The sequence below is a fragment of the Lissotriton helveticus genome, chromosome 4_1, assembly GCF_964261635.1.
Source record: "Lissotriton helveticus chromosome 4_1, aLisHel1.1, whole genome shotgun sequence".
Lineage (NCBI taxonomy): Eukaryota > Metazoa > Chordata > Amphibia > Caudata > Salamandridae > Lissotriton > Lissotriton helveticus.
This window is the reverse complement of record NC_136063.1, coordinates 1,766,971,303-1,766,987,989: the sequence shown is the minus strand read 5'-3', so window position 1 is coordinate 1,766,987,989 and position 16,687 is coordinate 1,766,971,303. Positions and strand designations below refer to the sequence as shown.

The 16,687-nt window shown below is 43.2% G+C and overlaps 1 protein-coding gene across 1 annotated transcript in view; it reads right to left on the bottom strand.

The window, feature by feature from the left end:
* Positions 1–16,687, bottom strand: part of LOC144827679 (protocadherin-11 X-linked-like) — a 420,026-nt gene that overhangs the window by 361,877 nt on the left and 41,462 nt on the right. The gene's annotated exons all lie outside the window — the stretch shown is intronic.

Genomic DNA, 16,687 nt, shown 5'->3' with positions numbered 1-16,687 from the left:
GCACCAGGATGCCTTCTTCTGTCACATGGTGTGGGACTGCCAGGTGCTACAACACACATGGAGAGTGGTGCTAGGAATCCTATCTGACTTATTTGACTGCACAATACCACTCACCCCCAAAGAGTGCCTCCAGGTTTGAGACCTAAAACCAAAGTTGACGAATATGAACATAAATTCATTGACCTGACCTTGGTACTCTTCATGAGACAGATAGCAATATCTTGGAAGGCCAGGGCAGCACCTGACATGAATCGCTGGTTATGGGAGCTTTTGACGTGGGACACGGCTTAGAAGGATGCCATCACTAAGGTGTGTATCTCTAGTGGCAGGGGTCCATTAGGCATGATTTGAAGTATATATCTAAATCTTACAAAGGTGGATGCAAAGAACGATGAGAGACCACTCTGAACAGGAAATAATCATCAGTTATGAAAGGTATATATTATATAAAAGTTAACCCCACCCCGTGAACAATATAACTGTCCTTTCTCACTGTAGATGTGACTCCATGCCGCCAGAAGTGCATTTCAACATGTGAACCCTTTGAATGTTTGAAAATATTGTTTTTACATGCTCCCTGGCTAAATGGTAATAAACGTTAATGTCTAGCCCTCTCTCAGTACGGAAGATGGCCATCCACATGTGACTCCATCATTGATTGCAATGTGTGGGCCTTTGCCCACTTTGTTGTTTTATGTTTCCGTTTGGCTAATGCCCAATAAAGAAATATGTTTAAAAAATAGGGTACAGGTATCAAAAAAGGACGGTAAGAAGTAGGATGCGGGTCCCACCTGCAACTGAAGTAAGTACCTCTGGGTCAAGGGTTACCTCCTCTTACAGGGGAGGACACGAAGACTGGCACTTGTGATGCTACTTCTGTCCAGGAGTTTTTTTACTGTGCTGTCATAGAGGTTGATATCTGGAGTCCTGGAACAGATAGACTCCTACATAACAAGAATGTGCCCACATTGGAAGACCTTTGAAATTGTTGGTAGTGTTTGAACGTAAGAAGTATGCATCTAGGATTGCCTACAGCTAGTGCAATAGTTACCAGAGGTAAGAAAAACACTTTGTACCCGAAAGTTGATGAATGCTGTCTTTTGCACCACTTAACATTGCACAAGACCCCCCCAAAAAAGACTAGCAAATCAGGACATCGGTGTTATAATGTATAGCAGTCGAAAAGTAATGGCTGGCGGGCATGATAGCTTTGGCAAGGTGCATTTGTTAAGTGTAGGTGTCTACATGTTAACATTTAATTTGTTCTACCTGTTTAAAATGATGTCATTTGAAGAAGACGAAGTGGTAAACCTTCCGATAATGTCTGTGTTCTCGGCCATAATTGGGAGATCAGACTCATTCTCAATTTCCAATAAATTTAGCATGGTGTGAAGGTAAACACTGGTGATGTAGTGCCATCGCGTCATAGGGTATATTAAACTTTGTCATGATATCCTACTTTATATTTTGATAAGTGATAGCCTATCTATTAACTGATACTCTTAACAATCTTTCAGATGATTAATAAAAGACAGCAATGTTCAGTAATATGCAATGTGTGTTACATGAAAGATACTAGAATTGAATTTCAAAAATGTTAGCTGTCCTATTCAAGCCTTGTATGATATATTGCTGAGCACAAGAGTTGGGAGGACATGATAAATCATTTGGCTGTGTGGCAAAGTTTTCAGATAAGTACAGTTGAAACTATTTATGTTGTTACAACTTCTCAGTTGCCAGAGAATTGTCATTGACGTGATAAATGTAATGGGTTTTTACAGTCATGATTCTCGTCTCAGCAGGTATCACTTTGACTTTTTTTATGTGTAAATTCATTTCATATTTAAAGTGGTTGTCCAGCAACATTTAAGAAAACAAGGTATTTTCATTGAAATAACCAAGGCCAAGACCAATAACTTCTTTGTTAGATATAAAAGCAGCCCAAATGCATCAGGACAACTAGAAACCTTGTTAAGGATCGAGGTTAAGAAAAGAAAAACTCTACAGCATTAACAAAAATATTGTTTTATCTCTGGAATAATGCACAGATCTTGGATATTGAAGTACTCAGATGCACTGGAATGAAACTTCAGAGTCATCTTTCACCAAATGCTGAATACTAAAATCACTAGTCGAGATGCATTTGTTTTGTTATTCTTTGCATAGAAATATGAATCATGTCAACAGTGATTTGTTACATTGACCAGATTCATCTGATCAGCGTTGTCGGGGAATATACCATGTAAACAGTGGCAGCTCCTCTGCAATGGTGAAGGAAAGTTGCCCCACAGCTTTCTCACAGTGCGAGAAGCAAAAACATAAAACAGTAATACATTTGAAATGTTACTATTTTATGTTGGCCATTGGGTGGCTGGGCGGGCTACTCTGCTTGCAGGGCAGGGCAGGGTAGAAGTGGTTTGCCCACTCATGAGTGCACAATGACTATTAGGTCGGCCCTCTCAGGCCGTCAAAACCAGTCATGCGCACTTTCGACCTATTCTCCAGGCAGCCTGCATGGAGAATATGCCCACCCCTCTAGCCCCTGGCTGAGCACTGTGTCACGGCCCTCAGCCCAATCACAATGCTCCATTGGAGTGTTGTGATTGGCTTAGGGGTGGGAGCCTGGCTGACTGCTTCCTGTTCTGGCCTGGAGTCAGACATAGGAGAGAAGACGCGGGACTTGACGGTAAGGCAGGTTTTATTTTTATTTTTTGGTGCAGCCAGCGGCTGAACCCCCCACCGTATGCCCACCCTCCCACCCGCGAGCTGTGCCAGACACTTTTGCTTGTGATGCTGCTTTACACCATTACATGGGATTGGAGAGTACCAGTACAGCCATCAAGCCACATGATCGCCTTTACTAGGAAGGCTTTGAACATTCAACCAGTTTGTTTCCTCTCTAGCTCATACTAAAAGTCAGTGCACCAATGAGGGTGCGTTAAAATAAAGCAGCAGTATCTACAGTTGTATGCAACTTAGTTACAGATGTCTGCCTCTGGATAATGCAATGATAAAAGTAAGAAGTGGAAACACATTGTAAGGATGGTGGAGGAAAGCAGGAGAGATGAGATGTTCTGTTATTCTGAGAATAAACCATGTAACAAGAAGCAGAAGAATTACCCCAGTTCTCTCCTGTACTCGTCCCAACCGGCCAGACCTTCGGAAGATGGGCCCTCTAACCCAGACCGACCGGGAGGCCGACACACCAGCCGCAAAGGACCGGCTGGCTCGAACTGTGGAGACCCGGCTGGAAACATTCAAGCCTCCCGGCAAGCCAGGCAGGCCGGGAGGTGGAACTGAACACACCCCATCCAGAACAGCCAGGCAGCCAGACGGGGACCAAAGAAAAATGCCACTCCTGCCCAGCAAGATCAGCACCAGCACCTTGTCCCATTCGAGTCGACAGACAGAAAAAAAGAACAGGCGGAATGCTGGGTAAGTACTGCTTAACCACTCCCAGTGGGAGGGGTTGGGGTTAGTGTCCCAGCATTCCTATGTTCTTTTTTTCTGTCTGGAGATGATTATCTCAACTTGTCATGAATGGGGCTAGGACAACAGGACCAGGAGTAATGAAGATTACCGGTAAGTAATAGGGCATTACTAGGATTCAAGTATCTACTTTCTGACTTTGGCGCAAACCTATCCTAATGCTGAGTACATTCATAATTGATTTACAGACAAGCTGAGATGTATGAGACACAATCGCCTTGACAAAAATCTCCTTGAAGTGCTTACTGTAGAAAACGTAGATGATATGCGGATGTTGTGACTGCAATTCCAATATTCAGTTAAAAATTCTACAACTATACGTCTATACAAGAGACTCATTTTCACTGTCAGTAAAAAAAAAAATTATACACATATATTTATGATGCTGCTCGTTATCCATAATCCTTCAAAAATTGGGCACTCTCGGGATTTTCTTATTCCTTCAGCTTTTTATTTATTGCATTAGCAAAACATGATGCGTTTCGGCAAGCGCCCTCATCATATGTTGAAGGCGCTTGCCGAAACGCGTCATGTTTTTCTAACCCTGAGAGTGCCTAATTTTCCAAGGATTACGGAGTACGAGCAGCAAATGATTTTGCGGTTGCACGGCCGCGAGAAAGGCACCAGTCCGAGAGAACACCAAGCCGGTGCAAGTGAGAAGGATATATATTTATATATATAAATACTTACATATATATGTTAGAGTCTATTAAAAGCATGGGATAGAACACCAGAATATATTTAATAAAACTGTAAATCAGATGGCTGCAGTAAATCCAAAGGCTGTGTTTTGTCTCTTGCCCAGTCCATATTTAAAAGAAAGGTTCATAGCCAGAAACTGTGCTAAGTCCTTTTACAGTCACAACCTACATATCACCTTGCCTTGGTTCTATAACACCTGTCAGTGTAGTTCCCACGGTTTCATTGGAGAGTGTGAGTGCTAGCCTAAATTTGAGAGTCTGCCAGAATGGGAGACATGCCTGAAAACAGCTTTTGAATCCTACATGTTTCTGTGCAGCAGGCTGAATTTAGAGCTTGGGGACAACACCAAAAATATCAAAAATATTATGTATTCTTTCCATTGGTACGCATTTCTTTAAAGGGTTTTCACTCTGGGAAATTTGGTTAATTCACATGAGTTCCTAACCTGTTTTACAACAGTCTGTCTTGTTAGTCAGATAAGCTAATTTGTTATTTGTTATTGCTATAATTCCCTTAGTTGGCATAACCTTTTTCAATTTTAGCAATAGGGTAACAGAAAAATAATAGAAAAATATTTTGGACATTTTTTAAAACATCCTTAGCATTTACATACATATCAAGCACATACAGAGAGCCATGGCATGAGACTAAATAATATTTCTATTGTTAAACATGGCACTGTAATATGTAGAGTAAAATGTGGAAGAATATACTGCAAGAGAAAGGGTGGATAAAAGCTGCAAATCATAGATAGATTGATGAATGGATGGATAGATAGATAGATAGATAGATAGATAGATAGATAGATAGATAGATAGATAGATAGATAGATAGATAGATAGATAGATAGATAGATAGATAGATAGATAGGTGAATAGATAGATAGAGAGATAGATAGATAGATAGATAGATAGATAGATAGATAGATAGATAGATAGATAGATAGATAGATAGATAGATAGATAGATAGATAGATAGATAGATAGATAGATAGATAGATAGATAGATAGATAGATAGATAGATAGATAGATAGATAGATAGATAGATAGATAGATAGATAGATTGTTGTCATAGGAAGACAGGTTTTTGTTGTGCTTTTAACGTTTGTGCTGTTTGACAAAACTTCCCAAGCCTTTGCAGTATAGTTCATCAAGCAGCGGCAGAGAAAAAGAGGGGGCCCCAAAACACTTTTTTCTCATGAAATTTCCAGAGGGAAAACTAGGACACAATTTAGAAGAAAAGGCTGAACAAAAGTTTTAGAAAACAAGACTGATACCCCAAGACCTGAAGGGCTGCTATCTAGTCTTTATTAATGGCATCAGTGATATCATGTGAGATGTCATCAGGGATATCATCAGTGTTCTCACAGAACATGTTATGAATGATGTGATATATGAAGTAATAAGCAGTGCATTGCACTGATGTAATTTATAGTTGGGGTTATCGATTGGTTACTTGAGTATTTGTATGGGTGCCTGAGTCTGTGTGTGGGTGGGTGGGAGGTGTAAGACTGTGCATAGATGTTTGAGTGGTTGATTCACTGTGTGTTTAGGTTCGAGAGTGCATGTGGAAACAGCTGTATAGGTGGGTTAGTATGTGTTTGAGTGTGTCGGTGAGTGAATGGATGTCTCAATTTTACATGTCCAAGTAACTACAAATGTATAAGGCAGTGCATGTGAAAGTTGAAGTATATAAATGACTTTACACGAGAGTCAGTTATTGTGAGAGTGGCTGTATGGATGAGTGTGTACCAGTATCAGTGATTGTATAAGAGAGTAAGTATGCATTTGTTTCTGTTTGAAAAAGTGATGTGGTGTGTATTTAACTCTATAGGTTAGTAAATAGCAGTGTGATTGATTCTTTGCATAACTGGCAAGGTGTGTGAGTAACTCCGGATGAGTGGAGGTGTATGAGTGTCTTTAAAGGTGTATGAGTGCTTATGATATTGTTGTATTGATGAGTGACTGCATGTATGAGTGATTGTATGGGTGAATGAGTGAATGTGTGTGTAGAACTAGGAATCAGTGAGTGTGTATGTAGTAACTGGTATTGGTGTGTTGATGGTTTCAAAAATGGTAGTCTGTATTTTATAGTGGGTGTATCAAAGGTTATATTAGAGTGTGAGTAGGTGGATCAGATGTTCATGTGGATGTTGTTATCAGTGATGTCATCAGTGATGTCTCTGACCATGTCATGAATGATGTAATATGTGACGTTATCAGCAGTGCATTTCGATGGGCGCGAGTTATAGTTAGCTGAACTATAACGGGGGAATTTCTATGGTTTTGTGATAGTGAAATGTCCAACTAACTATAACGTCCCTCAAACCTATGGTTTTTTCTTTGAATTTCTAAGGTTTTTTAAAAGCTAATTTCTAACTATAAAGTGCCTGAAACCTATGGTTTTTTCAGTGAATTTCTAAGGTTTTTTAAATGCTAATTTTGAATTATAATGTTTATTAAACCTGTGTTTTTTTCTGTAATTTTGAAGGGTTTTCTTTGTAACATTTTGTAACTTTAATATCCTAAAAATAGTTTTGGTCATTTTTTGGTTTGCTATTAGAATAATATAATATCTTCAGTTTTTTTAGATATTAATATATATAATTTTTTTTAGCAACAAGTGGAGTCGTGCACCCATCATGTGCCTATCTCGGTGAGTGTGCAGATTCAAGCCGCCATATTGGTAAAGTTGTGAAGGATGTGCGTTTCAGCCAGGCCACTTCCCTTACGCTTACAGGGAGGGAACTACAACGCTACATGTCCCAGGTCATCCCTGTAGTGATCTGCTGATCACAGGTCTAGTTGTCAGCATGCCACAGCCACTCCCTTACGGGTGGTTTACACCCACACCAGACCCATGCAGCACAGGTGTCACAGGACATGTCACCATGCCAATAAAAAGGGCCAGGCGCAAATGCTCAACACCATTTCCACTCTCTATCTGGTATATCCCTGTGGGTAATATGTTGCTGGCAGCCGAGGCACTTTGGCTGACACATGCCTCCCGCAATGTCGCAATGACTTGAGGTGCACAGAGTTGGTGGCAGCCGAAGCACTTTGACCGACACTGGCCTCCTTCTACGTGGCAATGACTTGAGGTGCACAGAGTTTGTGGCAGCTGAGGCATTTTGGCTGACAATGGACTCCCGCCATGTGGCGATGACTTGAGCTGCACTGAGTTAGTGCCACCAGAGCTGAGCGGGTGAGCAGCCTGTAATGATGCGTAGGACTTGATACACCATCCTGGCAATCAAGACCCGATTTGAATTGTGAGCTCGGATGGACCGCGTGTATGCCATAGGCAGTTGGCTGTACAGACATGACTCCTCGGTGCAGTGCAGCAGGATGCTCTGGGGGCCTGTGCCAAGTACTTCAGCGACAGCTGAGGAGGTTGTTCCGGCACATGGTGGGTCCTCTTGGAGACACGCCAGTGGCGGCAGGTGAGCTTTGAGGTCTGGGTGCCCAGGGTCAGGCAGTCATTGGGGGCGGCCTGGGCTGGAATGCTTGCGAAAGATGTAGGAATCATGCACACTGCTTGAGAAGTTTGTGATGACATTAGTGTACAGGCCCCGGTCGTCCAGTTTTGCCTGCACATTGTTGGAATGCGTGTGGTTTCTGTTGCAGTGATTGCGTGCAGTGTCGGCAGGGGTCACAAGTAGTACGTGTGTGCAGTCAATTTCCCCCAACACATGCAGGAAGCCTGCTATGACATGGATCCCTTGCTTGGTCTCCAGCTGTTCCTGCGCCGTGTGGGTGAAGTGAACATGCAGGTATATCAAGCTGAAACGAACCGTGATGCTTACAGTTATGATAAATCCTGCATAATGAGACCGTATCAGAAGTATGTGTGGTTGTAACGTTCCTTTTCTTTCCTAGGAAGGTTACGACCACACAAACATCTGTTACAGTCATTTTGTGCAGGATTGATCATACCTGTAAGCATTCCGGTATGTCCAAGTGCAATACATTGTACCATGTTACGTTTGTGACCATACTAACGCTTGATGATTGTCCTCATTTATCCAACAGGTTTCTGAATAAAGAGTTTTGGGATTTCCAGGATGATCTATAGTTATTTTGATCCACAAGTTGATGTTCCCCATTGGGAATTTCACTCGTTGTTTGATGTTTTTGTGTTGATAATTTATGTTTTTTTAATAAAGTACTATTTTTCCACTACTGTTGACTACAATATTTCATGACCTGGCACCCCCCATTTCAGTGACTACAATCTTGGATCTGGAGCATAGAGGCCTCATGCAACAGCTGGAGTTGGGGTTGGTTGTGCAGGAATACTACGAATTGGGAAGAGCAGGTGGTGTGGATACAGGGGCCCTACGTTGCTTTTGTGGACATGCATCCAAGACATGTGAGGAAGTTTAATAGGGCTGGCTGTGAGACTCCTCTGACTCTCGCAGTTGTTAATTGGAAGGTACCAGAAACCAACAGGTGCAGCATGTATGTATGTATGTTTGGATTTATATAGCGCTTATAACCCAGGGGTCTCTAAGCGCTTTGCCTTGGGAACCCGTCCTGGCTTTTCCCTGTGAGATAGCCCCTACAGGGCATCCCCAAGGTGAAAGCCAGGCATCCCGCCGCGGGGGGCCGTTGTGGAGATTAAGCAAGCTTAATGCCCAGAGTTGCAGAGTGTGAACCCATGATTAGGTCAGGCACCGAAGCGAGAATTATCGAGTCCGTGGACATTTGAGCTCGAGACCCTGCCGCGTCGGGAATTGAACCCTGGTCCTGGGTCTGACCTCTGCTTCAGGGTCTGCCTGCTCTAACCAGTGAGCCACACTTCTCCAGCACCTTTCTCTGCGGAAGGATGTTGATTGTCTACTGTGTTTCAATGTGGCAGTGTTCACCAACTTGAGAATGGGGAGGTAATTCTTTCGCCACTTTTGCTGCGCTAAAGTGCCGGTAACTCTGCGATAAGTCCCCACTGTTGGGGTATAGGGTGACTCTAAAACAAGCCCTTGTATTTATTAGGACTTTGTTGTAGCTACATGCGAATCACAAGAAAAAAGATGAAAAAACAAGAAAAATTGGCAGGGTACAAACACCATGACTCCTAGCCCTGCTCAGGGGATCCCACAAGAACCCCCAGGGCCAAAGAATGATTTCTATATTTTTTTTAAAGCGGCTGGGTGCACGAATCTGGACAAAAAAGTTTTTTTTAAATGATGGGGCATATTCTCAAGGACTTATCACTCAGTTATCAGCAATTTAGTGCAGCAAAAGCGGCAAAAGAATTATCATCCCATTCTCAACCTTGTGAAAACTGCCGATATCGCCAGTTTTTCAGCTATAGCTTCCACAAAAAACATCGCCACGAATGAGAGTGACAAATAACGCTAATTATATGCATAGGAGGCATTGCAGTGCACAAAAAACACGAAAGCACCACTTTCCGATATTTCCAATGACCAGCCAAAACTGCGATGCGATCCAAAAACAGGCGATAAGCCGTTAGCAGTAATAATTTAATATCTGCCTTTTATTAGTGTAAAGCCGGATGACTACCTACAGTATGAAAGTGAGGCCAGCCCAGAGCCACATCTGAGCCCAACAAATGTCATAGAATTACTGATCATGCAGTTCCGACACCCAAAAAGGCCACAAGGCCCACAGCCACCACCCCTTGGACCTCTGCACGGACCACCACCCCCTACTACCACGGAGGCAGTGCAGAACAGGACAGCAGATCTTCGCAAAATGGCATGGCCCCTCAGCCACAATATAGCTAAATGTTGGGACAGGTGGGAACCAAATATGTGTGAAGGAGGCAAGTCACCCATCAATAACAATGCACACAATGCCAAGTGTAGCGGTGATGTGCTGGACAGATCTCACTATGCAGAGCACAGACATCTCCATGTGTACATATACTGCTGGTGCTTGTAGTGTTGTGGACAGTGGACACAACCATGTTACCTCAGGCAGAGGGAATATCTCGGTCAGGTAGCTGTGTTGTCCCTCCTGTAAGCGGAAGTGGAGTAGGCTGGTACAACGTACGCCACTCCAGCGTAGGAGTGTGATTAAATAGCCTGGGGCTCTGGCCATGGTTCACTTCTGGGAAGGCCAACGCGTCTGCCACAGCATCAGCCCTCACCCTGCCACAAGGCTGCCGCCATGACTGCCGGCCTCCTCGACATAGGCCTCCTGCCAACCCAGCGGCACATCACCGCAGAGTTATGTCTGTACGGACTTCTGCTTTCGATGTACACTGCAGACAGCAGGGTTCACAATTCAGATTGAGTCACGTCTGCAGACATTGCTACCAGTGCGGCCCACCCGGAGCACGCATCATCGCAAGCTGGCCACACGCTGAATGCTTTTGGTGCCACTAACTGTGCAGCTCAGCTCAACACCACATGGTTGTGGGCCCTTGCTGACCGCTGCCTCCGGCCTATACTGCGGACAGCAGGGCTCACAATTCAGATTGAGTAGCGATTGCAAATGACGCTGTCCAGTGGGCAACAGACATTGCTAACAGTGAGGCCATCCCAGACCATGCATCATCGCTGGCTGTGCACAGCTGAGTGCTTCAGGTGCCACTAACTCAGGGCACCACACGTCACTGCCACGTAGCCTTATAGAGGCAGAATTAATTAGGCAAAAGACATTGCTCCCAGTGCGGTCCACCCGGACCACACATCCTAGCTGACTACACATACACTGAGTGCTTCAGGTGCCACTAACTCTGTGCAGCTCAAGTGAACGCCACATGGCTGTTGGCCCTTGCTAACCACTGCCTCCGGCCAACACTGTGGTCAGCAGGGCTGTCAATTCAGATAGCATCGTGATTGCAGATGACGCAATCCAGTAGGCAACAGACATTGCTGCCAGTGCGGCCTGCCCGGACCACGCATCATTGCTGACTGCGCACATGCTGAGTGCTTCAGGCTCCACTAACTCTGTGCAGCTCAATTCAACGCACGTGGCGGTTGGCCCTTGCTGACCGCTGCCTCTGCACAAAATCAAAGGAGTACCTGCCAGAAACATTTAATTAACGCCTAACTGAGAGGTCATTTAATATTAGCAACAAAGCCCCATGGAACAGGCATGAAACGAGGCATTACAAAAATATGAACATTTTATTGCATAATGAATATTCTTTTAGATTATACAAATATCAAACAAATTTGATCTGTTTTTTATAAATACACAAATCAAACACATTATATTCCTCAAAAGTCCCACATATACATCTCATACATAACCTTCAAACCAACTAACATACCACACGTACATGCATTCCTTACCACATACAAGCAACAATGCCAAAGTACAGGACAGCCACAGGCTGATCAAGATGTTATAGATAAATATAAATCATCGGGGAGATGGAAAAAGGATCAGCCAATATATCACCGAATGAAATATTCATTATGCAATAACATTTTCATATTTTTATAATGCTTTGTTTCATAACATGCCTTGGCTAAAGTTACCTATGGAAAATCGATTTTCTTCACATGAGCACGCTCATCTCTGGTGCCCCTACTCAGTGTACCACAAGTCATGGACTCTTTATGATACAATCTTTTGTGTGCGATTTGAGATCTTGTGCCCCTACCTTAGTGCACCACCTCAGAAGCTACTGAATGGATTTACACCATTTAAAAAAAAGGTTGCTTTCTCAACCAAGCAATGCCTTTTTGCCATATTTGGGGTAATTATGTTCCGCAGTTCAGGCTGTAGCCTGCAATAAAATTTCCTATGGAAATTAACATGGAGAAAACACTTTTTGGGACCCCCCTTTTTTCTCCGCCCGCGCTTGACGAATCACCCCCAAACTTTTAGGATAGGAGCTCACCTGGATAGACCACTTTTTGGGAGAACTTCGTGAAGATTCATCAAAAAACACTTTTCTGATGGAAACTAGGTTCTAACTATAACTACCTACTATTTTTTTTTCAAGAATCACCAAATGTGCCACTTTCTTGCACAATGCCACCCACATAGCGCACTAAGGAGTTTACTTTCAAAAACATTTTATTGCACCACCATAGTACTAACTAACACATTTCAGCTTCACGGCCTTTGTCAATGTCAGTCTTACCTAACTTTCTTTCAAATTTATTTAACACTTCACCACCTACGTGACTATCATTGTCAGAGATTTTCAAGAAAGAACATGATAGGCATGTTACTGATCGGCCATTTTAAGTTAGTCAAGATTGCCTTAGCTAAGTCATATTTTAAACAGCTACGCTGTCATTTACAGATAATTTCAAAGACCTTCAGCAAAATATTCTTCACAATATTGTGCATGATGTTATTTCTCACCACCATAGATTGCCCGGACATATTGTTATCTTATTCACAGTTCAGCGCTCCACTAAGTAATTTTTTCAATAATATCACCTTACTTTTGTTGGTCACCGCTTTCACCTGCAAAACCAGTTGTTGTCTGGCTTTATCCCGCCACAATTGTGACCTATATTGAATTTATAAAACCTTAAAAATTCTCGGACAAAAACAAAGGTAACAGGGATGTTATAGTTAGGAAATAGAATTTAAAAAATCTTGGAAATTCCCTGAATAAAACAAAGTTTACAGGGATGTTATATTTAGGCTCACATTTCACTCGTACAATATCAGTGAAACTTAGAGGTTATAGTTACCTAAGCTAACTTTAACTAATGCCCCCGCAATGCACTGCTTGTGACCTCACATATTACCTCACTCATGACATGGTCAGCGACATCACTGACATGTAGCCAGAAAAATGCACTTGCAACACGAAGAGCTGACTGCAAGTTAATTTCCTGGAGATCAGCACTTCACTACAGTGTTCTGATTAGCAAATAGAGTGCTAATATTCTCAATTCATGCCAAAACTGTGTGGCACATCTGACTGTCATTTTCTTGGAATTGAAGAGAAAAACTAAAAGCATTTTGTACTGAGGATACTACAGTAAGTGATGATCTTAGGCCGCTTTATGGCAAAGATTTCTCAAAAGATGGCCCCCAGACCAAAAAGAACTCTAAACAATAACTCTAACTCACAAATATCACCCAAATGTAGCCCAAGTATAACCCAATGACAAAGTGCGCAAAACTCTTAATTGTTTTTTTTTTGCAGTTTTATATAGCACCGACTTGACCCGAAGGTACAGGAGAGCTTTAAATTAACAATTTACATTACACTGGAACAGATTCATTCTGGTTTTAGGCAATGGGAGATTAAGAGATTTGTTCAGAATCATAGGATTTTGAGCTGACGACGAAATTCAAACCTGGTTTCCTATATGCCAAGTCTGCAGCTCTGGCTGTAAAGCCACATCCTCTCCCTTAAGTGTGTGTAATATATTATCAAGTAATCAACTAGATAAAAAGTAAAGATAGCAAATTATTTAAAAGTGCTTGTTGCTATTTAAGATCTCAGAACATATGTCATCATTTCAGTTCTTTAGAGTGCTAACCCTAATAGCACTTGGAATAATATCATCTGATTGAGGAGGGTGCAGGGGCAATAAGTTGGTTATGCTGAGCAGACGGGAGGGACAGTGGCAACACAACAGACCATGTAGGGCAGGGGAAAGGGTGGTGGGTCAAAAAACCAACCAAGCAGTACAAGCAAGAGAGGCTGTGGTAATATAAAAGACAATTGAGGGCAGAAGGAAGAGGCAGTGGCAGTACAACCATGCATACTGTTACATCTTTATCTGTTCCACTGTTATGTTCCTTTAAGTTCTCTTAGAATACTGGTAATGCTGACTTGTTAGAATGTGGGGTTCAGCTGTGATCAGTCTGGAAGGACAGTTACCGGAGCAGCATCTTGGGGGGTTTTACCACAAATAAACTTATGATAAATCATCATAATTGTGTGATTCCACTTTGTAAAAGTGGCGACGAGGATGGGATCCGAACCCACGCGTGCATAGCAAAAAAAAATTGGGAGGTAAGAGGGAATTGTGTGTTGTTGGATGATGGTCGCAATGGAACTTTAATAGTGTTACTTTGTGCAATGATTTAAAACGTAACATCTGGTTGAACAAGAGTAGTGATGTATCTGTCCAAGCAAATTCTGGTATTTCTGGAAAGGTTCAACCTGGAAAGGTTCAATCTAATTCTGACATCTTTCATCCCAAATCGCTTGAATCTGTTGAAAAAACTGTTCCAAATATTAGAAGGTTATCAGGGCGAATTGTGGAGAAACCAGTTAAGTTTAATGATTATATTTTATATTCTTGAATGTATATTGCATGTATGTTATTTACCAATCTTGTATTATATTAAATCTAAAGTTCATTTTTTATTTTTTTTATTTTTTTTATTTTTTTGTTTTATTGGAAAGGGAGATGTGTTACATCTTTATCTGTTCCACTGTTATGTTCCTTTAAGTTCTCTTAGAATACTGGTAATGCTGACTTGTTAGAATGTGGGGTTCAGCTGTGATCAGTCTGGAAGGACAGTTACCGGAGCAGCATCTCGGGGGTTTTTACCACAAATAAACTTATGATAAATCATCATAATTGTGTGATTCCACTTTGTAAAACATACCAAAAGACAGGATTCAGGCAACCGACTCCCGACATTTTTAAGCCCAAAAGGACCTTATTTTACCTGTCTCCTACCTAAATTCTCATCTCATTCAATGTAAGTCAATGGGCAAAATCAATTCCCCAATTTCTATTTTCATAATCTACCTCTTAACCAGTTTAAAATGTTGGTAAGTAAGGTACATTGGATCATGGAGGGCAGAAGGAATGGGGTAAGGATATGGACTCAGATAAGAGAGGGTAGGAGGGACAAGGGCAGGGACATCAAATTGACCTTACAGGGCAGGTGTCAGGTGTTGCAGCAGCACAATACACCACACAGGGCAAATTGGACAGCAGTGTAGCACAACAGACCATGGAAAGAAATGGGAAGGGGACAGTGCCATGCACATGGATAACAGAGAGCAGAGGGGAAAGAGGCATGGGCAGCAAGTTGACCATAACAGACAGACAGGAGGGACAGTTGCTGCACAACAGACTATGAAGGGCAGGAGGAAGGGGTCAGGGGCAACACAGTGGACCAGACAAGGCAGGTGGAAGGGGATAGGAGTCTGCAAATAGAGAACGGAGGGCAGGGTGGCAGGGCAGGAGCAGCAAGCTGAACAAGGAGAGCAGGTGGGATGGGCACTGGAACCACAACACACCATGTAGGGCAACAGTAAGACTTTAATGCGTACTTGCAGACAGTCACAAGAAGATAGGAGGGGGTCAGGGGCAGCAAGCTGACCACACAAGGCAGGTGAGAGGGCATGTGGCAGCACGGAAGACAATGCATGGCAAGTCAGAGGGTTAGTGGCAGCACAACAGCCTTGGTGGGCAAGAGGGAGGGACAGGGGCATGCACAACTGACCATGGAGGACAGAAGGGAGGGGTAGGGGCTTGCCACAGACAAAAGAGTTATGCGGAAGGGGCTTCACAACAGACCATGCAGGGCAGACAAGAGGAGACTTTGCAGCACAACAGAGCATGGAAGGCAGAAGGGAGTGGCAGCAAAATGGATCATGGAGGACAGGAGGGAGGAGATAGGGGCATGGAACTTGGATAGGCTGGGTGGAGGTGGCATGGACAGGTGGCAAACATCTGACCGTGCTAGGCAGGTGAGAAGAGCAGTGGCAGCTAAACAAAGATAACAGAGAAAATAGAAGGGTGGCAGTTCCATGGAATATGGTGCACAGAAAGGAGGGAGCAGGCTCATGCACATGGATATTGGAGGGCAGGTGGAAGGAGAGTAGGGGCAGCAAGCTAAGCACAGAAGCTAAGCCAGAGGAGTGTGATGGGAAATAGAATTGGGGAACGGAGGGCAGGAGGAGTGGGTATGGACAACATGCTAAATGGAGGGCAGTGGCAGCACCTTAGTCTATGCAGAGCAGGAGGGAGGGGGCTGATGCATGGACTCGGCCAACAGATGGTAGGTAGGAGGTAGATGGGCGAGCAAGCTACCTGTTTATGGCAGGTAGGAAGGTCAGTAGCAGATCAAAGGCCAAACACAGCACTAAGGGCCATGGGCTTGGACAATGAATGATAAGCAGGAGGGGAAGGAGCAGCAAGCTTGGGTATGATACCACAATGCAAGGCCTTGCATTCAACCCTCCCACCATGCATTACAATGGGCATCTTACTTAGCATTAAAAAACCGGTTTTGATTCCCAGTTAGGCCCTGATACCCATTCACAGGCTCTAACAAGTACTCACACAACCACCCAATCTTCCATAGAGGCATTCACACATCCACTCACTCATTCATACAGCCCTCACACAGCCTTTCACTCACCCATACAGCCTCTCATACAACCAGTCACTCATAAATGCAGCCACTCACACAGCCACACAGCCACATACTTACTCATACAGCTACTCACACACAGATGTATTCACCTATTTAGTCACTCAGATACCCACTCATGCACTCATGCAGTTTCTTAACACAAACACTCACTCAACCATTTAAGCAATCAAATACTCTCTCACACACCCATTTGTAT